Source organism: Tursiops truncatus, chromosome 14 (assembly GCF_011762595.2).
Source record: "Tursiops truncatus isolate mTurTru1 chromosome 14, mTurTru1.mat.Y, whole genome shotgun sequence".
Taxonomy (NCBI): Eukaryota; Metazoa; Chordata; class Mammalia; order Artiodactyla; family Delphinidae; genus Tursiops; species Tursiops truncatus.
The window spans coordinates 77,934,614-77,962,552 of record NC_047047.1 but is presented as its reverse complement, the minus strand read 5'-3'; the positions used below and the strand labels follow the sequence as shown (position 1 = coordinate 77,962,552).

At 41.4% G+C, this 27,939-nt stretch overlaps 1 long non-coding RNA gene across 1 annotated transcript in view; it reads right to left on the bottom strand.

Moving 5' to 3' along the window:
- Positions 1-27,939, bottom strand: part of LOC141276409 (uncharacterized) — an 84,475-nt gene that overhangs the window by 20,659 nt on the left and 35,877 nt on the right. The window contains exons 2-3 of the long non-coding RNA XR_012325910.1: positions 19,447-19,500; positions 4,295-4,387 (exon numbers count right to left, since the gene is read on the bottom strand). This is a non-coding gene — a long non-coding RNA (uncharacterized lncRNA). The remainder of the gene's footprint in view (positions 1-4,294; positions 4,388-19,446; positions 19,501-27,939) is intronic.

The window sequence follows — 27,939 nt, the reverse complement described above, 5'->3', positions numbered from 1 at the left end:
CCCACCAACAGTACACAGGGGTTCTCTTCTCTCCACATCCTCGCCAGCATTTTGTATCTGTTGTCTTCTTGATAATAGCCATTCTGAAGATGTGAGGTGATATCTTTTTGTGGTTTTGATTTGCATTTCTCTGATGATCATTGACGTTGAGCATGTTTTCACGACCTGTTGGCTATTTGTATATCTTCTTTGGAAAAATGCCTATTCATATCCTTTGCCCATTTTAAAAATCATACTTTTTTATTGATTCATATGAGTTCTTTATATATTTTAGATAGTAAGCCCTTATCAGATATACGGTTTACAAACATTTCCTCCCATTCTGTAGGTTGCCTTTTCATTTCGTCAATGGTTGATGTACAGAAGCTTTTCAGTTTGATGTAGTCCCACTTGTTCATTTTTGCTTTTGCTTTCGGTATCAAATCCAAAAAAATCATCGCCAAGCCCAGTGTTAAGGAGCTTACTGCCTATGTCTTTTTTCTAAAGAGTTTTATGGTTTCAGGTCTTAGGTTCAAGTCTTTAATCCATTTTGAGTTCATTTTTGTGTATGATGTAAGAGAGTGGTCCAGTTCGTTCTTTTGCATGTGGCTGTCCAGTTTCCCTGATGCCATTTATAGAAGAAGCTATCCATCGCCCCTGCTATTTTTGTCATTTCCTTGTGTTAACATTCTTATTGACCACTGGAAACAATAAGGGGGGGGGATTCAAAGTAATTAAAATAATTTTTTAACAGATCCTCCTTGAAACAAAAGGGAAATATCATTGAGTCATCTTGAAAAGTAAGTGTTTCACTTAATACAAAACTCTCTCCCATTTACTAGTGTACATTGCCCTGGAACTTTTGGTAGATGGGTCCATTTGAATTATGTTATGTCTTACATTTCAAAATAGATGAGCAGCTGTGTTCCCTCCAATTAAGAGTAGTCTTTTCTTACGAATGAACATAAGCCTCAGTGATACCACCACGTTGAATATGATAGGGATAAAATCAAGGAAGGAGTTGGTGAAATCTCTGGGGTAAAGTATCTTGTCTTTTGCCTCATTATGTAGGGAGGGGAGATGTCTTATTTGTTTCCTTACCAACGTTTTCAGGGCGATGGTGTGCACCAACGTCTCTGGCCCAAACCTTTCTTCAGAGCAATGGTAGATACATCTGGACAAATACAAATATTTTCCCCTGTAGATTGACCAATTACATTCTAATTTAGAATTAGAATTGGGAATTGAAAATGAGAGGGAGACTGGTAGGAGAGGAGGTTAGGAGACCAACCTCAAAATTCATCAAAATTTGAATGCTGGGGTAAGATATCAACTAAGTAAGAAACGCATAGAAAATGAAGCAAAAGGAAACATACCAAAAACATTTCCCTACTGTTGGGTATTTGGGTGAATACTATTCTGTGGATATAGGTGCTGTTACTTGAAAGCCATGCTTTAAATGATCTTAAAATTTTTCAGACATTTTTTCGGCAGGCACATAATTAATATTTGTTAAGTAAATTTGTTCTAAATACAGAATCCAAATATTCCTTTGTTTGCAAAATTTTTGATTCATTTAAATGCATGTGCACATTTCAAAGAGATAACATTTCATGGACCAGGTTATTATTCTTATTTTTAACCTCAATTTGCTTGGATTGAAAAATGACTAATTATCTGAAATCATGCCATACCTAATTTTAGATCTACATTTATAGAATAATTAGGACATTGACTTGCTGGGAGATAAGGACATGAACTAATGAACTTCTAAAAGTCTTTTCTGTGTTTATTTTGGGTATTTCAAAATTTAGAATTAAAAAAATAGAAATATATCACCTAAAACCTATGAAATTATATCCTATGGACTTTGAGGGCTCCTCTATTGATCAAATGATGTTATTTCTAGAGTACATTTGAGTGTGTGTGTGTGTGTGTGTGTGTGTGTGTATAAATGGAAATTTCTCACTTTATTAACTGAATTTAATATTTGATTTTCCTAATTCTTGGAAAGGTGCTAAAATAAACACCTTTCCCATAGATTTGCTCTAAAGGAAGAATTCTTGATGGTTTAAGCACTAAAGTTATTGCCAAGTTGAAGAAAATAAACTTGAAGTTACAAGCTATGGCGCATTTTTCTGCAAATGAAGCAGGTTATTATCAATTTCTTCAAAACTGCATGAAAGCTGTTACTATGAAATATAAGAAAAATCTTGGTATGCAATACTTTCGTTACAGTCCTTTTAAAAAATCAGGAAATAATAGGGAATTGAAGAGACTAATGGAATGTGTTATGTATAAAAAACGCTTTTTCTTTCCATGAGTTGAAGGTATTATATTACAAGGCAGAGTTTATACAGTGCATCCTCAGGGGAGGAGGGCTCAATGTGTTGGATTAATTTTTTAACAACATTCTACTCAGTACTGTTAAATGTATTCTCTCTCTGAACAGTTGTGAATTTAATGGGCCATTCTATATGTTGGCAGGAGATATTAGAATGGGAATTATAAGGGAACATTCCAATTCGTATCTTTCTAGTTAGAGAGTTGAAAATAGCTTTCTCCTCCCCCCCTCGCCCCCAGTTATGCTGCTCCACTATATACCTGTGAGAAATTTAAACCTCTGAAAATGAGCAATTTTATTCTGCTCTGGGATATGGAAGATGACTCCTAGCTAAAACACACACTCAAAATAGAATCTTGTTAATAAAATGATTAACATCCACAATTTACATGTGAATTCTACCCACGTGTATGGTGTTTGAAAGGATCTTTAATTATGTCAACTAAAGTGGCTGTGGCCCTTGTTTCACTTGCATCTACCCAGAGAACATCATAGAAGATTGTGTGACCAATGTCAGAAACTGGTTTTAGATCACCAGTAGACTTGAGATTTCTAAGTGTGCCCTGCTCTATAGTATGTGAACACACTAATTTCCACACAATATTTCAGAATTAGTAATACAATTCTTAATTGCATTTGATTTTTTTTGTATTCAAATGGTCTCAATTTAAAGTATTAAAGGGATTCAGATATTCAAACTGGCAGCCATTCATAGAATATTTATTCACGTAACAAAACATCCTTTGAACGTCTTTTTTTTTAGGTACGCAACTAGCCTCTAGACATCTAAACCAACAATTATAGTTCCAAGTCTTCTAAGACAAAGACTCCTGTCCTCAACAGATTTCTGATTGAAGCTGTAGTTGTTTCCATAGTCCAAGCTCTTGGGGCCTCAGAGAGAAACAATTCATCCTTGTTATGCACCCTTCTCCAAGATCTTGCCTTACCTCAGCCTTTTGGTTGTACAGACTTTGTATATCTTATTCTTTAATGCTAGTTAGAAGCTTTCCTTTTTATCACCTTTATTTTTGCAGTGGTGGGCTATGTTTCTCGTGCTCCATTTCTCTCTTATTACCCTACTTTTTTTTCAGGCTGTGCCAAATAAGTTAAAAAATTTCTACCTCCTCCTGCGGTTGCCCTCATTTTTCCTTTATCAAGTCTGGCAATGAGAGTGTTTTCTGGGTGAGAGTGTCTCATCTTCCCTTTTTCTTTCTTTTTCTCTTCTGATTATAGAACCAAAGTCTGTTTTCAAAACCAGATCTATTTCTTCTGTTTTTTGATGTTCTTTTCCCAAATAAGAGATTTTTTGTTTTTTATTTTTTGCAAATATACCAATTCTGAAGCCTTCCCAGCCTCTCACTATAGTTTTACATCTGCCTCTGACAAAGCTGCTTCTTTGAATCATAACATTCCAGACCACAGATGGGGCTTTTAGATTTCACTCTTATACCTTAATTTATAATAATTGGATGAAGTTTTCCCACCATCCTAAATCCCCAAAGATGATCTATCCCTAATGTTACAGGGATCCCGCTCATTTATTATCTATTTGTGCATAAAGTCTATACATTACAGAGACTCACTGGGGTCTCTCACTCATTCAGCCACTGGAAAGAGGGGAGGAAACTCCCTGTCAATGCACGTGAGCTTTAGCATGGTGTCCATGACTAATCAGTGTTCTGGATGGAAACTGACCAATTTGGTGACCAAGTCAGCTCCCCTAGGAAAAGGGATGGAGATGGGAAGGGAGAAAAATATAGGGAGAGAGGCGGAATTTGTGCTGGCCTAGAAATAGAATTCTAACTTCTAATTCAGTGTTCCATTAACTGTACCTGGAGATGCACTTTATCTCTAAAAAGGTTTACTTATAGGGACTTTCAAATTCTACTTCAGCTCACTTATTTCCCAAGTAAGTCAGTGGTCTCCAGAAAACCCACACCCTTTAACGTATGCGTTTGTTTTCTTACTGACCTGAAAATTCATTTTATTTTACCTTCTGATGATCTATTGGCGGAAGTGCAAAGGCCTCACCTTGAAGGAGTAGTAAGCTATGGAGAGCTAAGTCTAGGAAGAACAGGAGGCAGGGATCAATGTCAGGGTGCTGAGATAAGGGGTCAAACTGGAGAGAAGTTGAGGAGTGAAAGGGAACCAGGCACATGCTGGGGTGCTTGGGCAGAGGGTCCTGAGTGGCTGACAAGACTGTTAGTTTCTCGGGCATGAAGTGTCTGTGAGTCTGCCTCATTAGAGAACCAGGGGTGGCGCACACCCTTTGAAGCACCACATCTGTCGCAAAATGTTGAAGTTCAGGGAATTATATAGATTCTGATGCCAGAAGATGTCATTTCCATGAGCACTGAAAAGTCATCCCAAACCATGGGACTGAATTCTGCTTTTAAAACTTCCAAAGAAGGGACTTTCAATGCCTCCTTCAATGTTTAACGTCCCTTCCAAGAGTAAAGTCTTCCTTATTGTAAACCTACAATGGTTTCTTGCGTCCCCTTCCCCAAAGATGGAGAAGGTTGAGCACCATCCTCTGTCTAGAGAATTTAACAGCCATTAATTTTCTCCCTCACACTTTTGTTTTCTCTGCAAAAAATCCTAGTGCTCTTAATCTTTCTTCATTAATTATATATATATATAATCAGATGGTCTGCAACCCGTATGACGTACATGGTGTTGTTTTAGTCACTTCACACGTGTCAGTGAATTTGATTCTCCTCGCTGCTCTGTGAGACAGGTTATTTTATAAATGAAGGAATTGGATAAAACCTTTTCTATGGACCAAGATGCACAGTCTAGAATGTGAGAGACATTGGCAAGCAGAAAATCATTAATCTCTAGATTTATTTTAGAATTTTTAATAAATTTTGTAATAAATAAAAAAGTAATAAAAAGAAATACAAATTAATAAATGATAAAGAAGATGTAGTGTATACATACAGTGGAATACTATTCAGCCATAAAAAGAAGCAAACCCTGCCATGTGCCACAACATGGATGAACACTGAGGACATTATTGCTAAGTGAAATAAGAGAAAGTCAAATACTGTATGATCTCACTTTGGTGTGGAATCTAAAAAACAAACAAACAAACAAAAATCTCATAAATACAGAGAACAGATTGGTGGTTGTCTGAGGCAGAGGGTGAGGGTGTGGGAGAAATGGGTGAAGGTGTTTTTTTGTTTTGCTTTGTATTGTTTTAACAAAAAAACATAGCAGAGGAATTAAGATAGTAATTAGGTTAACAAGCAAAACAAACAAAGCTGAAAAGCTAATTCACAAAAGAAGAAATAAAATTGATAAATATTTTTTTAAATGTTCAGCCTATCTGGCTATTAAAATAAGTACAAATTAAAGTATGGTAAGAGGTTTCTGCCTATTAAATTTGTAACACGTTTTTAAAGCTCATAATTTCCATGAAACTGCTCAAACTAGTAAACTCCTATTACTGGTGAAATAGCAAATATTCAGGTCTCTTTAGGAAAAATGTTAGGCATGTGACATACAAATGTTTTGCTTATTTGATCCAGCAACCTCACCTCTGTGAGTTTAAGAAAATAACCTCAAAAGTGGAATAAAGCCATATTCACCAAAACAAGCACGTAAGATCAAAATCAGTATATATGTCAGAAATAAAATAAACCCTAACCCTAAACCATTGCACATCAGTTCAATGGAACAGTCTGCATCCCTTGAAATAATCATTGGAAATACCCCCAAGTAATATGCAATTTAGAAACAGACGAAATTATGTGTGTAGCAGGACTCCACCATGCAAAATATGATTCTGTAGCCATTTTTCTGTTTACCAAATTAATTGTAATATTTACATCATTTTTAAAAGAAAAAATTTTTTAAATAAATGGTAGGAAAAATTTTTGAACATCTTTGGAAAGGATAGACACCATCTTTCACATGCATTCAGCAGAGATGGTTCTCACTGAAGGTCTATTAAATAAGACATTGGCGTTTTTATATTAGAGAACCTTAGATTCTTAGAGCAGAAAGAGGCATATAATAATAGTTGCCTAGGAAGTTTATATATTAAAAAATCCTTTTAAAGCTCAGAAGAACCTGTAAACCCATGCTAAACATTTGATATTTTTATTCAAACTCCCTAGTAATAAAAAGAAATACAAATTCATATGAAAGAACATTTCTCACCTATCAAATTAAACACAACTTAAAATTTTATAATAACCAGTTCTGGAAGCAAGATAATGAAATGATCACTTTCATACATTGCTGCTGGTAGAATGAATAGCACAAATTCGGGGGATTCCTCCTCTGGACATTGACCCCTAAAAAGCTAAGCCTAAATTCAGAAAAGCAAGTTTTTATCACGTCATCACTGTAGCATCATTTAACATGGATGAAAACAAAAATACAATCTCAATGTCCAATAGCTGGGGAATCCCTATGTAAACTGTGGTATATACACTTGAAACAAAAGTACATAGCCACTAAAAAAGATGCCTGTAAAAGTAGTAATAATAGGAGGGAATGAGTAGGCTATAATTTTAAGTGAAAAACACATAAAATGGTACACAAACAGCATCTCTACAACTCCGTTTTAGAAAACACTGTGTGCAAAAAACAGACCGGAAAGAAATATATCAAAAATTTACCAGTGTATACTTCAGTGGTGAGATTATGGGTAACTTTTTTTCTTTTATTCCACATCTTCCGATTAATTTTAAATGACCCTTTTTCTCATTGTAATTCTTCAATTGTTTAAACAGCAAGAAGTCTTGTTTAGTCAATTGAAAATTTCAGGCACAAAGTGCATAAGCAGGTTTGCAGCTTGGAAGGTTAAAATAAAATTAATAAACAATATTACTATGAATAATCATAGTAATAATATCTTACACTGAGTATCATGTTTTTAACTTTCCAAAGTAGTTTTGTTTAGTCTTCCAAGTCCTTATCAACTTAAAACATCTCTCTAAAGCAAATTAATTTAATCACCCATTTTTATTTAATGTATTCACCGAACACATCACTATCGGACCCTACAATGTGTGTAGGGAATATAAGACGTGGCTCATGAATTTGAAGAGCTCACAGGCTAGAAGAAGCAAATGAAGAAACAGACAGTGGTGATCACTAAAGAGGTACACGTGGGAGGGTTAAACTTGCCCAAGGGAAGCAAGGACATCTGAGCCTGGTCTTGAAGTGGGAGTGGGAGTTTGACAGCTGGAGAAGGGGAGAGAAGAGGAGTGTGTTCACCCAAGGACCTAGATGTGACACAGAGGAGCTAGCAGGACAGATTGCCTAGGAGGGCTGCCTGGGTGTCATATGCATGGGGGAGGGGTGGGGACAGAGAAGAAACGTGAGGTCCCAAGTCAAGTGATACCCAGCTCAACTGTCAGGGCTGGGACTTGACCAACAGACCTCAGCTCTCTCCACTGATTACAGAAAAAATATATTAAATTTGAAATTTAATAAAAGCTTGAGTCATATCTCTGCTGTATCAGGATCACCTTGCTGAGTCTGCTTCCCACGTGAAAAAAGCCTTCCTCACAGGTTGTAAGGAACTATTGAAATAATGGATACGAGCTTAAAGGCCTTTGTGAATTCTAAAATTGTAAGGTACCATTAACACTCTTCTTTCTAGGTCTATAGGGAACCACGCGTTTCACTTTGAAAGTTGCATAGTCATGTCAAATCTCCCTGCAGCACCATGGTTCTCAAACTCTGCTGTACGCTAGAAACACCTGGGGAACTTTGAAAACTCTTGATACCCAGGTGCACCCTTATCCATTAAATCAGAAACTCCAGAGGTGTGCTCCAGGCATGGAGGGATCTAAAACTTCCCCAGGTGATTCCAATGAACAGCCAAGTTTAAATATTAGCGCTAGAGCACCTACCCAAATATGGTCCAGGGACCTACAGCATCAGCGTCACCTGGGCGCTTGGTGGATATGCAGAATCTCCAGCCCCACCCAGGGCTGCTGTGTGAGAATCTTCCTTTTAAGAAGCTCTCCAGGTAACTGGTGTACATGAAAGTTTGAGAAGCACCATTCAAGTCAGATTCATTTATTCAGCAAATATTCTCTGAGTTCCTACTCTGAGTTGGACCTCGGAATGCAGCAGAAAATAAGTCCTACTCCTTCCTCAAAGACATGCTCTCTAGTAAGCAAGGTAGGCAAGCACATGGGTTACTGAGGAGGGGCAACTTTTTTTGAGAGTGGGGATGGTGAGTTGAGATCAGGGAAGGCTTCCTGGAAGAAGAGAAGTAGGCATGGAACAGACAGACACCACAGAGCTCAGTGTAGACAATGTTACATTTCAGAGGCAGCAGGTTTGCAATTTGGAGGTTTGAAATTTAGGGAGGAGGTCCAGGTTGGTGATATAATGTGTGTGAAAATGCTCTGCAAATCATTATGCAAATGGAAGTATTTAAATTATTCCCCACAAATCCTAGTGGGTCTTTCTCATAATTGAGTCTTCAGCATATTAAACTCTTAATTGTAGCTAAAGGAAATCACCAAATCAAGATGAATATTCAGCTATGTGTTGAAGTCCTTGCAAGGACAATGAAAATATTTCCAGACAGAATGATCTAATACAAACCCCTCTGCCCAGGCTATCTGACAAGGGTGACCATATATCCTGCTTTGCCCAGCATGATTTTTATGATGCCTTCACTCATTCTCAAAAGTATCCTGCTCTGGACAATTAAAATATATGGCCATCCTGTGCTGGACCCAGTGGTGCTTCAAATAAATAGGTATTTCTCCACTTATCAATAAATGGTCCAGGGCTGCCCCCAGCAGGGACAGTACCCAGGCTTCTGTGGAGTCAGCTCCGATTCCAGGTATTTCCTTTGTTCAGAACAGTCCCAGGAGCCCCAGATATTATGCACAGCCCACACCAGTGTCCATAACCCAACTGGTTTGAGGGAAGAGCTAAAAAGGCTTCCAGGTGAGCGATCTGCAGGTGGCAAAGGACCCCACCAATCACTGGCCAGGGGTGCTTGCCAGGTGAGAGAGGGGAAGATGCAAACCAGAACAACGCACCATCCCGACAAGCCCCAACCCGAACCCAGCATCTCGGTGCCATTTCGGTCCCCTTCACCAGCCGCCCGCTTGCACACGTGACCAGTTCCATCTTCAGGTCTCCAGGCTCAGCTTCTGAGGAAGCCAATGACACTGCTCACGGAGTCATCAAAAAGAACAACTGTATCATGTTTGTGAGAACCCATTCCTGATTTCTGAGCTGCCACTAAGCTCCCCAAGGTGACCTCAGGGAAGGGATCTGAAAGGGAGGGGCTGTGTATTAAGTACGTAGTACAGGCAGGGGACCTTGCAGGGCCCTTTACATCTCTTATCTCCTGGGATCGTCACTCACAGCAACCCTGAAAATAATGGACCATGCTGGCCGTTTTATACATAAGAAAGCTGACACTGGGAGGGGTTACACTGCCAAAGGTCACAATTTTTCACGTCCTGTGACCCTCTATTTTAGCTCAGATCTTTCCCCTGCTCTTTCATTTATACCACATTGAAGACAAATTACTCCATCAGTAGGGAACAGAAGAGCAAAATCTGAATATTTACTTAGTTTTTTTGTATTTTCATTTCTGTTGTCCCGCTCTCCAAATCTCTGCTCTTTTCTAGGACGATCCCTGGCCATGTCTCTCTCAGTCAGCATTTGGAGACAGTACTCCTTTCTAAAATGACACCTTGCCCTAGTGCAAATCATCCCATTCAATTGTATCAATCCTCTAATTGGTCCGAATAATTCTGTGTCACAATTTGCCCTCTCAAAGTGCTGGCAAATTCTTCTAATTCAGAGTTGTCTAAAAAGATTCAAACTATATTTTATCTTGATTCCTTGCAGTCAGGATCTATTAGAAAACCCCATCACTGCCAGAAATAAAAACTCCAGCTCTAACCTCCCTAAATCTGCCTTACCTACAGCCTGACATTATATATTCCTAAACATTTTTTAAATCAAATAATAATATTTATTAAAAAAAAAAAAACATAGCGCCAAGCAGAATTCAATTCAAACCAGACCAACAAAGATCAACTGAATACCAGCCATGTTCCATCCACTGTTTCAGAGGGAAGAAATTACAAAAATGAATGTGACATGTCCCTAGCCCTCTACAAAAATGAGTCAGGTGGAGGAGATAAAACGTGCCCAGAAATAACTATTACACAGCCCTTTTTGAAAATTGGAATTTACCCTTAGTGTGCAGTGGCTGGCACACTAAATGACATTTGTTGACCTGCATTTTTCTTTCCCTGCACTGAGTTCCCTAAGAACTGGAAACATGTCCTAATTTTTCTTGTACAGTCCAGGACCAGATTCAGGGATTGGTTCATAATGTGTACTCAATAAGTATGTGTTTCACTGGACTGAAGTGCCTTAAACTGAAATTGATGACAATTTAAAAAAAATTGGGGGCTTCCCTGGTGGCGCAGTGTTTGAGAGTCCGCCTGCCGACGCAGGGGACGCGGGTTCGTGCCCGGGTCCGGGAAGATCCCACATGCCGCGGAGCGGCTGGGCCCGTGAGCCATGGACGCTGAGCCTGCGCATCTGGAGCCTGTGCTCCGCAACGGGAGAGGCCACAACAGTGAGAGGCCCGCGTACCGCAAAAAAAAAAAAAAATTGGAAAATTGGCAACCTATGAAAGATCACCATTTTAAGTAAACTTGAGGGAAAGTGAGGGTTCCAACTATGGGGAGACGGTGGAGGGATTACTCCCAGTAGGGGGGTTAGAGAGATAAAGGATGAGGTGGATTATATTCACTGCTAGGGTTCAGACCTGCTGAAATTCCCTGACATCCTCAATGCCCAGCCGCAGCTTCGGCCTGTAGCATCTCACGGTCCAGAAAGGCCACCTGGCAGATGCCAGGAGGGAGTGTGGGGAGAGCGGGGTGGAGGACATAAGGGTTCCGGCTGCCCCCAGCATGAGGCCTTGGATGTGGGTGATTCTCCTCAACTCCCTTCTAATAGGGTTCAGGAGAGCCACAACCTGGGAGTAACCGAATCGCCACTTGCCCTCCGGGGAGGTCTACCTGCCAGGTGTGCCCGTGCCCTCGGCATCTGTGGTCCCGAGGCTGCTGGCTACTCCTTGTCCTGTCTTGTCTTCCCCACCTGATCCTGCTGCCGGTCCCACCTGGATGCAGGGCTCCGCCTGAAACAAGGCTCTTTCTTCAGTCCTAAGAGCCTGGCATTATCTCAGCATCCGGTAACCTGCCATCGGGGATCTGCTCCCTCCCTAGCCCATTCCCTGATGGGTTACACCAGTGACAACTAAAGCCCCATTCTCGGAGCCCAGGGCCAGCTCACTGCAGAATACCCCAGGAGTTTGCCAAGACTGTGTGGTTCCAGGTCCTACCCACGGAGAATCTGATTAATTAGGCAAATGGATGGTAGAGAAATCTGCATTTTTAATAAGCTCCCAAGAGGTTCTGAGAAGCAGCCAGGTTGGGAACCCACCCTTCCTGCCATGGCCGCTGCGTCTCTCTTAGCCCTTTGGCTGGATCAGAAACACCTCCACCCCCTTGTGAGAGCTCAGCATCCTACAACATCATGCTGAAGGGGCCCCATTACCCTGCCCGGGCCCCTGGCCTCATCGCTCAGCAAATACAGAACTGGGGCCTCAGCCTGACCTAACAGCAGCCCGGACACATCATTCCCTGGCCTTCTGCTGTTCTTCAGCCCCTCAGGGCTGAGCTGTGCCCCCCTGGAACTCCCCTTTTATCTTCTGATGCCTGGCAGCTCCAGGCCCACTACACCCTGCTCCCCTTCCCCACGCCTCTCCCACCCAAGTTCATGCACAGCATTAGCTCCAGTCTGCACCCCCAGCTCAGTTCCTTCCAGAAGCCAACTCAGATCCATCAGGCAGTGACATTTTCTGCTGTCCTCTTCTGAAGTTGAAAAAAAAATGCATAAGTCACTGTCACTGTGCTTGGCACACAGCAGATCCCCAATAAGTGTCATGTGTATCTGCATCTAGAGAACTCAGAAGAGACCCCACTGGGTCGCCGTGATGGCTAGAGTCATCGGGACACTGACCGTGATAATAGCTGCTAATATTTATGTCTATGTACTATGTGCCAGGCGTCAACGTTTTAAGACTTTTATGTGTATTAGCTTGTTTAATCCTAATGACTCTCTCAGCTAAGTACTATTGAGTTTCCAATTTACAAATGGAGAAAGGGAGGCCCAGAGAGGTGAAGCAACTTATCCAGGGTCACAGAGCAAATGCACAGTGGAGTCCAGATTTCAACACGGATAGTCCCAACGCCAAACTACATGCATCCCCACATGGCGGTACTGTCCTCCAAGGTCAAAGGCCCCCTCCAAGGGAGGGGACATCTGCTCTTGCCTTGTCCACTGCTCTTGTCACAGCCCAGAGGGAAATACTTCCAAAATAATTGCTCTGGGCTGTCAGAAGATTCTGTTGCTTCTTCAAGATGACAGACGCCCTCAGGTGCTGGGAACAACGTTCCCAACCTTGAATTGACAAGGCTGAATTTAATATTGTGGGAAGGAGCAGTCTGCCAGGGACCTCAGAGCTCCTTCTGCCTTCCAAAGGGCAGAGAAGCAGATGCTGATATTATAAGAAAATCACTCCTTAGCTAAACCAAGTACAAACTGTTTCAAGGGCTCAGAAGAAAAAAGCTGCCGTCACCCTCTCAATTTTCTCTCCAGCAAAGCTGTGTGCAAAGATCCCTCCTCTTCATCCCAAGTCACCCAGTGGAGACTCACTGGAATTTTCAGGAAGATTGTTATCCAAACAACAACAGGAAAAACAACAGCACAGATTTTTCTTAAAAGCCTCGACTTGAATATCCCAAGTCCAAGTTTCTGACCCTATCACAGCGATTTTGTGCTTTCGTTTATCAAAATAATGGAGTGCCAAATACTTGAATAAATAATAAGTTGCTTCTCTTCTCCCTCTGGTCCTGGCGCATGAACTTGCTCCTCTGCCAGATGAACTAGGTCAGATTCAGTTCAGCTCAGCCTTTGCCCAGCACGGACCAAGTGCCTGATGCTGTACTTGGTCTTGGGTCCGTGAAAAGAGTCCGAAGTTGCTGGCCTCGAGGTGCCCACAGAAGAGACATGGGTGAGATACACAGAGGAGCGACCCTAATTCATCTTGCATCTGTCCCCTGTTCCTTTCTCCTCATGGCTCCCTTCCAGCAAGCCTCCGCTCTGATTGATGGGATATTCTTTACATGTTACCTGTAACCAGCAAAAATTGCAACCTTCCAGGTCATGGTGACATCCAATGAAACAGCATAACCCCACCACGTGGATTTCCTACTTTCCTGTGAGCGCCTGGGAGAGAACAAAAGCACGGATCCTACCCCTTGTCTTCTAACTTTCTCCCAGATGTGATGCTACACTGGACAAGTTGCTTTATTCTCCCTTTGAGGAGTTTTAAAAACAAACAAGACAAACAAATAAAAAAAAAAAAGAAGGCTCTGGTTAGTTAAAGGGCATATGCACGTTTACAGAGCTGATAAGTGAAAGCAGGACTGTCTGGCAACAAAGCTCCCGGTCCCACCCCTCTCAAGGATCAGGTGGTGGAACCATCTCGAGATGCAAAGGCCTGTGTGCAGCAGACCTATAACTGGACCCTGCCTCTTATAAGCCAGTGGCTCCGTCCTCACGGTGTCCTTGTGCGAGGTGGCACCTGGCCTCCGTGAAGCCAAGGAAAGAAAAGAGGGGAATGTAGTTGGTTGTTGCCATGTCGAAGAGAAAACAGTCAAGCCCAGGAAAGCAGTAAATCCAGCATGAGGCTACTGCGGGAGCCTCGGATTTCATTCCTTTCCAGTTTCATATTCTAGACTTGCACACGAAGATGAGCTGCTTTTTCTCTTCTAATGCATATATTAAATACACGCACACACACACATGGCAGTTGCTATGGGAACCATCCCTGAGCATCTCCTGTCTTCTATTCAATTAAAATTTCACCCTCACATCCTCCTGAAGCAGCATACACTTTCCTTCACAAGAGGACAGTGGGAAGAAGGTACTGTGATGGGGTCCACTTCCAATGAGCAGGCTGAATTTCTCCAAATCTGATCATCTTTCCAGAGAGTCACAGCACCCTGGCAATGGACGAATCCGTTCTAATTAACGTTCAGGCAAGCGCGGGAGCTCAGGCCCTAGATCTGGTGAGGGAGGGGTGGGAAGGGCCTTTCGGACCACACCTCCAGGTGTCCACTCAGTGGCCCTCTTAGAGTCGCGTAACCTTCCCAAGGCCCTACCAGCCATCTGTGGTCACAAGGAAGAAGGAGGCGGTGAACGCCCATTAATTCAGCGCTGCAGGAATTCCGTCTCTGTCCTGATTCTCAGAGGACTCCACTCCAGTTTACCTTTCTGCTCGCCATGGATAATGAGTCTCGCAAATGATTCTTGTAAATACAATTGCTGAGGAGCCATTAGTATAAGACAGGCAACTATTTGGAAGCGCCGCAGAGGAGTCTACTTACAAACTTACCTGGTAATTGCCAAGTAAGCAGTTACAAGGACTGCTTGGGCTGATGTGCAGATGTGATCATTTAAAATCATTTTTATCTATTCATTAAATCATTGGGTCGGAAGCCAGAATACCTAGGTTCCTACCTCATTTCCAACATCTACTGCCTGTGTGTTCCAGCAAATGACTTCAATTCCTGGAGGCACAAATTTCTCATGTGGAAAACAGGGCTAATCATGCATAGGGTATAAACCAGAGAGCAAAGCAAATGGCAAATAAGAACTGTGCGAACTTTGCAAATTGCAAATGTGCATGTTCGTTGGTTTCATTTTACTTCTCATTCCCTATAAGGCAATGGTTGTGTACAACTTGCTTGCCAACGTGGGAGTGAGGGATCACAGCTCTTTTTATTCTTTTTATAATTTTGATGACTTTAAAAAATGTTTTTAAGGGATCAAATGGTGAGTGACTAATATCAGGGCGCATTTATACACGGGCAGTGAAACTGACATGAGAGTAGGGACCATGCTGGCTTAAACTAGTCTGGGATCAAACCCTTCTTATCAATTCATTAAAGCAGGATGTCTGCCCAATAATAGCTGTCAGCTTTAACCCAGTATTGTCTGTATCTGAAAGTAAAGCGCTTAGGCTGAATTAGAAAACCAAAAGCTGACCATCCCAGGATGTACTTACTCCTGGGTCATTCTAGACTAGCCAGGGTTCGATACATAAAACCACTTTTTCTGCTACTGAACCCACCCCTGCAAGCTGGCACAAAATGGGCCAACATCTTAAAGGAGATGAGAGATGCCAATTCGAAGAGGACAGGAGCACAGGTTTTGTAATGAGACAGAATGTACGTAAACCCCCTGGTGTAGCGCCTAAGAGTCTAGTAGAGATTATTGCAATCATTATAACCAAACCATAAACCAAAACAGATCCTTTTCCAGTGTTTATGGCCTGTCTGCCACCTTGGGGCTGAGCAACTCACAGGTAATATGACTTTAATGAATGTTATGAAGAAACTATGAGGGAGCTGGTGACAAATATTAAATAAATGGTGAAGCATGATAAATAAACCACATTTCTAAGTGGTGCTGGGAAAACTGGACAGCTACAGGTAAAAGTATGAAATTAGAACACTCCCTAACACCATACACAAAAATAAACTCCAAATGGATTAAAGACCTAAATGTAAGGCCAGACACTATCAAACTCTTTGAGGAAAACATAGGCAGAACACTCTATGACATAAATCACAGCAAGATCCTTTTTGACCCACCTCCTAGAGAAATGGAAATAAAAACAAAAATAAACAAATGGGACCTAATGAAACTTCAAAGCTTTTGCACAGCAAAGGAAACCATAAACAAGACCAAAAGACAACCTTCAGAATGGAAGAAAATATTTGCAAATGAAGCAACTGACAAAGGATTAATTTCTAAAATTTACAAGCAGCTCATGCAGCTCAATAACAAAAAAAACAACCCAAACCAAAAATGGGCAGAAGACCTAAACAGACATTTCTGCAAAGAAGATATACAGATGGCCAACATACACATGAAAGAATGCTCAACATCATTAATCATTAGAGAAATGCAAATCAAAACTACAATGAGGGCTTCCCTGGTGGCGCAGTGGTTGAGAGTCCGCCTGCCGATGCAGGGGACATAGGTTCATGCCCCGGTCCGGGAAGATCCCACATGCCATGGAGCGGCTGCGCCCGTGAGCCATGGCCGCTGAGCCTGTGCGTCCAGAGCCTGTGCTCCGCAACGGGAAAGGCCACAACAGTGAGAGGCCCGCGTAACACACACAAAAAAATAAATAAAATAAATGTTGGAGAGGGTGTGGAGAAAAGGGAACACTCTTGCACTGCTGGTGGGAATGTGAATTGGTACTACCACTATGGAGAACAGTATGGAGGTTCCTTAAAAAACTACAAATAGAACTACCATACGACCCAGCAATCCCACTACTGGGCATATACCCTGAGAAAACCATAATTCAAAAAGAGTCATGTACCAAAATGTTCACTGCAGCAGTATTTACAATAGCCAGGACATGGAAGCAACCTAAGTGTCCATCAACAGATGAATGGATAAAGAAGATGTGGCACATATATACAATGGAATATTCCTCAGCCATAAAAAGAAACGAAATTGAGTCATTTGTAGCGAGGTGGATGGACCTAGAGTCTGTCATACAGAGTGAAGTAAGTCAGAAAGAGAAAAACAAATACCATATGCTAACACATATATATGGAATCTAAGAAAAAGAAAAAAAAAAAAAGGTCATGAAGAACCTAGGGGTAAGATGGGAATAAAAACACAGACCTACTAGAGCATGGACTTGAGGATATGGGGAGGGGGAAGGGTGAGCTGTGACAAAGCGAGAGAGAGGCATGGACATATATACACTACCAAACGTAAAATAGATAGCTAGTGGGAAGCAGCCGCATAGCACAGGGAGATCAGCTCGGTGCTTTGTGACCAGCTAGAGGGGTGGGATAGGGAGGGTGGGAGGGAGGGAGACGCAAGAGGGAAGAGATATGGGGACATATGTATATGTATAACTGATTCACTTTGTTATAAAGCAGAAACGAACACACCATTGTAAAGCAATTATACTCCAATAAAGATATTTAAAAAATAAATAAAAAATAAAAACATAAACCACATTCCTAATTTCCTTTCAGACGAAAATGTTCTACGAAGACAAGAAGAGTAGCTCATCGTCATTGGAGTTGGAATAGCCCCAGTTCTAATGACAAAGGTGATGAGGGCAGTTGTTTGCTCAGAGCGCGCTATGTGCCAGGCATATCTGGGCACCATCATTTTCTCATTTCACCGTCAAAAGGACCTAGTGAGGTAAGAATTCCTCTCCCCATTTTACAGACGGAGTAACTAAGGTTCGGAGAGGTTGAATGACACACCTCACAGCTGGCAAAGGATGAGAACAACTTTGGAGCACAAGCGTGCCTGACGCCATCATAGCATAGCATCCTTCCCAGTTGGGTGGGGCTGGGGAGAAAAGAGCATCTTAGAGGTCACTGTCTCAAAATGGTTCAAATAAAAAAATCCTGTATAACATATTGTGAATCAATATCTTTATGAGGAGTACAAGGTTGATGGAAGAATCCTTGAGTAATCTCTCTGCTATTGAACTCTCCACTCTCCAGATCTTTCTTACAGGATTTTCATATATATTCTATCATAATTGGCTTCTCAGTCCAACATCAGTTATGGAATATCTACTATATATGAAAATGGAGATGAAAAAGATGGTTACGGTTCAATTATTAATCTCATGGTGTTCAGAGTCTAACAGGAGAAAACTCTACATAGTTATGTTACAAATATAGTTATATTACAATATAATGTATAATTATGTAATAGGGAAGAACTTTTTGTATTCTATTACAAGTTAATCACTAAAAGGATGTTGCCTATAAGCCTAAGTTATACATAATGGCCCATCTCTGGGAACCCTGCCTCCCAGGTAATGAGCATTAAGCTAAAATACCTTTGTTTAGCTCACAGGAAACATCCTGCTCAGATCCACCTGTGAATGACTGCGGGGAGGAAGAAATTAACACATCCCCTCTGGAGGCTGACTGGAACCAGGAAAGGTTTGATTTTACTCCCTCCCCTTTTAATATAAAAGAAGCCTGAATTCTGACTCAGGAAAGATGGTTCTTTGGGGCACGAGTCCACCGTCTTCTCGGTCTGCAGGCTTCCTGAATAAAGTCGCTATCCCTTTGCCCCAGCAACTCGTCTCTTGATTTATTGACCAGTCGTTCGGCGAGCAGTATGAGTTTGGACTCAGTAACAATTATACAACATAATACAATGTTAAATCAAATTACAGTTGTTACGTAATATACATAGTCCAATGTAGTATAAAGTATTAGAAAATATTCAAGCTGTTCAGAACAGGGAGAAATTAATTTCCAGAGCAGAGGTCAAGATAGGCACTTAGGGGATGTAGGTCTTTACCTGGGCTTTTAGGATGTGAATATTGGCAAAGGGAAGGAGGGAGGAGAGTCCAGGGAATACAGCTGATTCTGTATTCAGTGCCTTTTGAATGATCAAAGAAAGCCTAGAGGATGGTTGGGAGTGGTTTGTCTTATTGTGTTCATTTACTTTCCAATTATTGCAACCCATACTCAGGATGGTTTAGTGTGTGCAGGTACAGTTTTAGGTACTCTGAATACAGCAGCAAACAAAACCAACAATTTCTTGTACTCAAAAAATTACTTTCTAATGCGGGGACAACAAATAAGAAATAAGTTCTTTTTGTGTCACCCTGTTATCAGTGCTATGAAGAAGAATCAAGAGGTTAAGGGTGAGCTGTGCTGTTCTACATGGATGGGCTGGGGAAGGTCTTTCCCTCTCTAAAGAAGAAACACTCGTGTAGACCTTACTGACTGATCACCCACAGCCCTGGTTTCTTGAGTAAGGGAACAGAGACCCCCCCATGCCTCGCTCTCCAAGCCTGAGTCCCACCAAGAAATCTCCAAGCTCTTTGGATAGAACAAGAGACTCCAGCTTCCCAGATGTCATTACCACTTTGTCATTTTTTTTGAATTAGATTCTAGCCAACCAGGGGCAAAATATTTATGGCCATTAAGATAGTCTAGGCCGTTAAGAAGCAAATCACATTCAAGTACCTGATATTTCAAGTTCGTGACCGGATTCATTTTGATTAGAATGCTCTCCCGCTCCTGAAAGATAAGATGCAGGACACAGTATCAGAAAATCAGCTTTACTCTTGTGACTCATGAAAGATAAATCAACTTGAGACATTGCCAGATATATATATATTTTTTAATGCCATAAAAAATTGGGATATACATTAAATTATTTTTCGGCCACTGGACTCTCTAACATTTAGGAGAGCATTTCAGAGCCCAGGATTCATATGTACAATCTTGAGACATCTTCACAAATTGGATTCCTGGCCTCCGGTCACTAATAAACTTGGTCTCCTTCAAAGTAGAAAATAGTTTCTTTACTATCCAGTTCATTTAGCACAGCATTGGCTTTTGTACTATGTTTTTATTTGTATTTTCTGATTTGATGCCAAATTTTCAAAATAAGTGATTTCTAGATCTGCAAACATATACAAACAATTGACAGTTTCTGAGAGTTTTTTTAAATAACATTCACTTAGAGATGAGACCATAGTTTTACTCACAAATAATCTTTTCAATATTTTTGTCACTAGATTTTCCTGATATTTCATTGCTTTCAAATTTTAAACAAGAATCCTTGAGACTTTCCCAAAACTGGCATTTGGTAATGTGTCACTTGCCAAACTGAGCGAGGAGACACTGTTGTTTTCATTATTTGTATCACGTTAAAAAAAATGTTTTTAGGGATCAAACACTGAGCGACAGATATCAGCCTTTATTGTATGATGAAGTTTATATTTTCAACACTAAAATGATGCTAATCGGACAGCTGGGATCTGGCTGTCCTGGAAGAGATGGGAGAACTGCCTGCCAGTTCGGGCAGTGACCTTAATACCAGGAGTGACAACAATCCGACATTGTTTTGCTCAGACTTGCTACAACCCGTGCTGTGCACTTTGGCAAGTCTAAGTTTCTTGTGCTTATACTAATAAAATCCCGAGAGTTAAATTCTTTCCAGTTTTATTTTACTGTGGTAAGAACACTTAACATGAGAGCTACTCTCTTAACAGATTTTTAAGTGTACAATACAGTATGGTCACCTATAGACACAGCATTGTACAACAGAGCCCTAGAATTTATTCATCTGGCCTAAATGAAACTTTAGATCTTTCCCCTCCCCCCCAGGCCCTGGCAACCACCATTCTCTTCTCTACTTCTGTGGATTTGGCTACTTTAGACAGTACTTCACACTTGAAAGGCGCTGTCCTTGATTTAGAGGAGTTTTCATTTCCTGACATCCTAGGGTGCACAATGTATTTTATCATTTCATTTTATCCCCACACAACTCTGAGAGGTGGGCATTACTGCCATGGAGGTTAAATGACTGCCCCAGGGCATAGCCAAATGAGTGAGAGGCAGGACTGGAGCCCAGGAATTGCGTGCTTTCCCGTTAAGTATATGAAGGTGAGACAGGGACTGTCCCTGTGGTTTTTTTCATCCAGATGCTCTTAGCAAAGAAACTGTGGCTGCCTACCTGCTAGAATTTAAGACAATGTGTGACCCTAGCTGAGTCTCTCACTGCACAACTCTCAGGAGATGTACCTTAATATTAAATTCCATATTTACTAAAGCAGTTGCCCAGGACCAGGCAGTGTGGCAGCTTGGACCATACGGTGGTGGCTTTCCATGCAGGGTAAAAGTTTACTCTCCTTGAGAAGACATGGGGAGGCTTTGAAGGATCTGAGGAAGTGGTGACGTGACGAGGGTATTGATTTTAGGAATAATTCTAGCCACATGTAGAGGATGGAAGGGAGGAAGGTTACACTGGGGTCAGGGAAACCAGTGTAATGCCAGTTCAAGATAAATGGGCAAAGAACATTTTTAAAAAAGCAAATAACATCAAGAAACACATTTGGCAACCAATTTGGGAAAATATTCTATTTTAACAGTGATCCAATAAGTTTAAATGAAACAAATATATACTTAACAAAAAATAAGAAGACCTAGTGCTAATGAGCATATGTTATGACCGACAAAATCACACAGTCCTTTCGGGAAACAAATTGTCAGCATGTTTCAAAACCTTAGCAAGTTCTTTGATCCAGAAATTCTGTCTTTGGAAATTAGTCCAAAGGGATCATTTGGAAGCCTAGAAATAAGTTTTATGCACGGAGACATTTATGGTGACATTTTTTATGACAGCGAAAAGTTGAAACAAAAAAAGTTAGATACTAATGCAGACTTGCTTTACTACGGTACATTTGTTCAAGAAGTTATTGTAAAGATATTCAAATATATAATTACGAAGACAGTTTTAAAAAAGAAAATGTTTGCTAAATAATAATAACTGAAAATGTAATATAAATTTATTCACAACATGACTACAACTATGCTTGAAAAAAATAAAATCTACACTGGGGTAGATAGGAAGGATTCGAATGCTAAGGCGGTAAGCAGCTTTCGGCAGGAAAGGGTTCTGCAGCAGGCCCCTTTGTCTTGTCACTAAACTTAAACCAGTCACCCCCATGTTCTACCCATCTCCGGCCCTAGCACACTTTTGAAATCTTTTGATCACACAATACCTTGCCTAACTTGTTAGGTCTTTCCATACATCAAAGAAGTAGAAATGAAAACTAAGTAATTAACCCATGACCAGATCTCTTCCCTAGCTTCCCCTGCAGTACTCTCACAAACTGTGTGAACAAGACAGCATCTAAAGAAGGATCACAAGAAGTCGACGAGCCCGCACACAGTGGGGGGTGGCGAGGACTCTGACCCCCCATCTCAATGATTAACTGAGATTACTTCCCTTTTTCCCTTTAAAAATTTTCATGGCCGAGCACAATCTTTGGATGGTTTTGGGGGGATACGGAGCCCACCATCTCCCCAGATTGCCGGCATTCTGATTAAAAGCAACTTTCCTTTCTACCAACATTTGTCTCTCTCTCACGGATTGATTTTTGAGCGGCGAGCGCTGGACCTGATTCAGTAACAAGGTTGAAGGTGATTTTTGTTTGGTGATGTGACTAAAGCCAATTCTTTATCATTCTTTCTCTGTTCCTATGAAAACACAAACATCTTTTAATAAATATCTATTTATTTATAATTAAAAATACAATCTCTTAAATGTCTTTTTCAGCTTTCCAAGCATCTTCTTTGCAAACTCAGGTGTCCAACGAAGCCCCTGGTTATGCATATCGAGCCAATGACGGTACCTGGGAAAGGCCAGCAAACACGGCCAGGCTTGCACTTGCTGGCCGGTCTCATGATCTTTCTGAGTGCCGTTCATCTCAGCTGCAGGAGGAGACTGTGGTTATTCCTGTGTTTCAGACATTCATTTGTATTTTCTCTACTCCTCAATTTCGGTCATGAGCCTCTACTTAGGATCTACTTAAAACATCATTAAACACTATTCAGTCCTTCTTTGTCATTATTAAGGCAGACATTAAGCCAGTCAGGAATTCTCAGCCACCCTAGGGGGACCTTGGACACGATGCCGAGCAAAGACACAGGACCATTTATCATTTCATTTTGTTTTCTTCCAAGGGCATTTGCAATACATGTGCTGATGTTCATCGTCATACAATTTGAACTAATTTTAACACTAAATTATCAGGAGACCCTAGGTGAGCCAATTATCTAAGGCCAGCCACGGAGTGCTGCCGTGATCTTTTTTTCCCCCACATAATGGGTAATTCCACCTAGAAGCCAGCAGTGGACACTGAGATTCATTCAGTCACATGCTGTTTGATAAGTAGGAAGCCAATTCTATCAGTGTTTTTGATTTGCTCTCTTTCATATTTGTCTCGTTTAGTCATGATTTTCATATCCAAGCACATTGTATATAATTTCCCATCTTTTGCCATCCTGATTTTTAAACTTAGGCTGTTTATTTGAAGGAGGTGGCGAGGTTTTTCTCTCGTTGAAGTCTTCTTTTCTTATAAATTTTTTTTCCTGTGAACTACATATTTTGCCCCAGAACAGTAAACAGCAAGTGTAAAGGGTCCCTGTTAATAGCTGGGACCCTAACTCAGAGTTTCTGAGCTTCCAATCTCATCAGATTTTCTGGTGGGAATTTGTGATTCTCCCTCTTCGGTAAAGAGTGCATTGAAGACAAAAAATGTCTCTATCCAAGTCCAGGTCTCAAACATGACTCTCACTGGGATGCTAATAAAGGCTGAAGAATATTAAGCAACAAAATGTATTGAAAATGAAAACGGCTTGGGTTCTGTATTCTACCTAAGCTCAAATCTGAGCTCCACAATTTTTTTTTTTTTTTTTTTTTTTTTTTGGGTACGCGGGCCTCTCACTGATGTGACCTCTCCCGTTGCGGAGCACAGGCTCCGGACGCGCAGGCTCAGCGGCCATGGCTCACGGGCCCAGCTGCTCCGCGGCATGTGGGATCTTCCCGGACCGGGGCACGAACCCGTGTCCCCTGCATCGGCATGCGGACTCTCAACCACTGCGCCACCAGGGAAGCCCCTCCACAATTTATTATATGCATGACTTCAGTCAAGTTGCTTAGCCTTTCCAAGTATCAGTTCCCTCCTTTGTCAAATGCAGATAATAATACCTGAATTACAGAGCTATGATGAAGATTCACAATGTTTACAAAGTGCCAGAAATATAATAGGAAGTTTAAAATGACATTATTTGGTCTCTCCGGCTTAGTAAGATAACCCTGTGTAACAGATGTCCCAACATCAACCCTCCCGTTGACACTTTCCCTATTAGTTGTGGCAATACTTCTAATAATTAGGACTCCCGAGGGCTCCTCTCAGAAAGCAATGACAACAGCAGAGGTGGTCACCCAGGAATAGGCCACAGCAGTGGCAACTCCAAACAACTTTTGCCACTGACGGGTCTCCATGGGGCCTCACCATCTCTTCCTCCTGGGTTCGTTGCTCAGGGAGACGTCCTCAGTTCCGTCGTTCTAGAGGGCAGAGCTTGCCACTGTTCCATGCTACAGGATTCTACCAAAGACCCATTCCTTTCGGAGCTAATTCACTAGGGAAATCTTTTTTTTTCCCTCATACTTTTGAGTGTTTATTCTGTGTTCCAGACATTGTGTTAAATGCTTTACAAGCATGGGCTCAGGTAGTGCTACAATTCTCTGAGGTTGTTTAGTATTGTCCTTTTACTAATGAGGAAACTGAGGCACACAGACCTTAATAACGTTTTCAAGGTCAGACAGCAATAAGTGGTGGAATCAGGATTCAGACCCAAGCAATCAAGTGCAGACACTGTGCTCTTCATTACCGTGCTACATGACCACCCAGGAGATCTGAGCCCACCTTGGTTACTCTCTCTGATTTCCCCTCTTAAACTCATTGATAGAAATTGTGCCTCAGGGACTTCCCTGGTGGCGCAATGGTTAAGAATCCGCCTGCCAATGCAGGGGACACGTGTTCAATCCCTAGTCCGGGAAGATTCCACATGCCTGCCACGGAGCAACTGAGCCCGTGAGCCACAACTACTGAGCCTGTGCTCTAGAGCCTGCGAGCCACAACTACTGAAGCCCGTGTGCTTAGAGCCCGTGCTTCACAACAAGAGAAGCCACCGCAATGAGAAGCCCGCACGCAGCAACGAAGAGCAGCCCCCGCTCGCCGCAACTAGAGAAAGTCCGTGCGCAGCGACGAAGACCCAATGCAGCCAAAAATAAATAAATAGAAATAAATAAATTTATTTTAAAAAAAAAGGAAAAGAAATTGTGCCTCAGAAATCAGTCTGGATGCTCATGGTGTCCCAAGGTATAAATACCATCTTAATAGGAGCTGCTCACTTACCTATAGATATTTCACTTTCTATCATAATATTTAAATGCTTTCCTGAAACTTATAAAGAGAAGAGAAAATCGGTAAAATCAGGCACATGTTCTGTTATTTTCCACTCTTTGCCCTGAAGTATAGCAAGAGGAGTAATTGGCAGTCCAGCTATTTGAAGCATTACGTAGACAAATTAATTAATTAACTAAAATTTAAAAAAACCTTCCTATGGGTCTAGCTATTGCAACCTCATAGCTTAAAAAATATATCTCACCCATTGGCCCATTTGATCTTCATAAAATTCCTGCTAAACAGTTCAGTCATCCTAATTTAAGTGAAGAAACTGAGGATTAGCAAATTGAAATGACTTTCCCAAGGCCATCTAATCAGTGGCAGTCAGAACTGGCAACCAGCCCTGATGCAAGTTTGCCTTTTAGTTCAGTGCTCACCCCAATGGGCCAATAGCTGTGGGAATGTTAAACTCCATCACGTATGACCTTTGGTTCGTGACAAATGTCATAAATGCCAGCAAGTAAAAACCTTGTCCCTTGTTTCCCATAGGTTTGTGGACACAGGCAAGAAACTGTGAATAACCACCCTCTTAACCTGTATCCAGCCATCCCAAACACACATGGTAATCTAGCTCCCAGGAAATTCTACAATGGCAATGTCAAGGACTCACAGACTAACAAATAAGAAGTGCAAATTACTCTCTTGATGTTGTAGACAGCCATTAGAAAAAGATTTGCCTGTTTCTTTTTAAAAGCTACTAAAAAAAAAGTCCTCGGCCCTCAGCCAAAGATTCCTAAACTTGCACTATGAGGAATAAATCTACCAGAATAACCATTCTAGGGCCCAAGCTAACGGTCTACGTGGTTGTTACTCTGTAGGCTCGATAAATAATGCAGGAAGTCATTGTTAATGCCCAGACTGTGAAGGATATAAGATGTTCCCTCTCCTGGGCGAGGGTCAGATGCCCCTGCATGTGCAGCAGTTTGTTCTACAGGAGAAGAACCCCAAAATTATGAAACTCGGAGTTTATACAGGAACATAGGAAGATATGACATATTTTCCCAGCCTCACTGCTGAGAGAGAGAGAGAGAGAGAGAGAGCTTATAATTTACTCTGGAATGCAGTATCATGAGGGAAGAGGTGAAGGTCTCTAATCTGGAATATAAACAATAGTCTCTGGGGGAGATGAAAAGATGTTATTATTATTATTACCCTTAGAATGTGGGCAAATGGCAGAGGAGAAGAGGCATTCACTCTCTCGCTTTATAGTTGGTCAATTTCTAATTCAGAGAAGGCTTGAAACATGCAGGAACACCAGGAAATCCAGGGAGGGTTGTGTTCCAACACTAAGTAGCCTAGCAAGGGATCCCAAACCCAACAAGCATATGACACGACGTGCACACAGCTCTCCAGCCTAAAAAAAAAAAAAAAAGGGTCCTTGATTTGGGGATCTTCCGACTCAGAACGCTTCTCCCTCCATGTGAGCTACTGAGACCCTCACATTTCCATGGCAACTCCAGGAAAGAGAAGTGAGAAGTGAGGCAGTGGAGAACTTCTACTTACATCCGCTACATCTCAGGGATGCCCTTTGCCCGGCCTGAGAGCTGAAATGCCACAGCTGTTCTCTAACTGGAACCCACCTTTGAGCACTGGCCTAGCTCAGCCTAATTTATTTTCTGGATGAATGTAAAATCTAGCCCCAAAGGAAAAAATACCCAAAAAGATTGCACATGGTTGGTGACTTGCAGAAACAGAATGTAAACCCATTCCTGTGTGCAGATTCTGTGATGTGACACTGATACAACACTGTGTCCTCATACCTGTGCTAGACCAGTACAACCATGAGAACCTAAAATCTAGTAAGTAATTTGGGCTCCTTCTTGGGTCCTTCAAAACATTAAATGACAAATATGATTATTTCCCAGAGCATTGGCTTGCTTTATTATTGTTGTTGCTATTGTTTTAAATATTTTTTTAAAAATTATCCTATAGTTTTGGGGCTTCCGTGGTGGCGCAGTGGTTGAGAGTCCGCCTGCCGATGCGGCGGACGCGGGTTCGTGCCCCGGTCCGGGAGGATCCCACATGCCGCGGAGCGGCTGGGCCCGTGAGCCATGGCCGCTGAGCCTGCTCATCCGGAGCCTGTGCTCCGCAACGGGAGAGGCCACGGCAGTGAGAGGCCCGCGTACCGCAAAAAAAAAAAAAAAAAAAAAAAAAAAAAAAAATTATACTATAGTTTTGGTATTGTGAAGCTTGAAAAATTCACCTTGACATATGCATAAAAGGATTGAGTTACTTTATCTTTCTTTCTTAATCAAGGAATTAATTAATTCATAATGTTAGTTGCTATGCAGGAGTATTCCTAAACTTTGTTCCTAAGTATGCAAGGTTGAAAATTATTTCTACACATAATAATTTGTACACATACCCCAATAAGTCAACCTTAGTTTCTGAGAATCAGATAAAAACTCTTCTTTTTTCTGAAATAAAAAGTCATTTTGTAATTGTTTTGTATAGTTCTTTTTTTAATTTAAAATGCATCTGACTCTACCATTTTGTGCAAAATTTCATGCATGTACAGGAAAGTATTTCATGCAAAAAGCTGCAGCTTTTGAGCACTGTACCTTTGTCTATCAACTGTGATTATGTACATAAAAGACTGCACTTTCTGCATGTCAATAAGCCACAGGATAATCTGGTTCAAAACACACCGTTTAATGAAATGGTAATGATTTCATTCATATATCAAGCCATG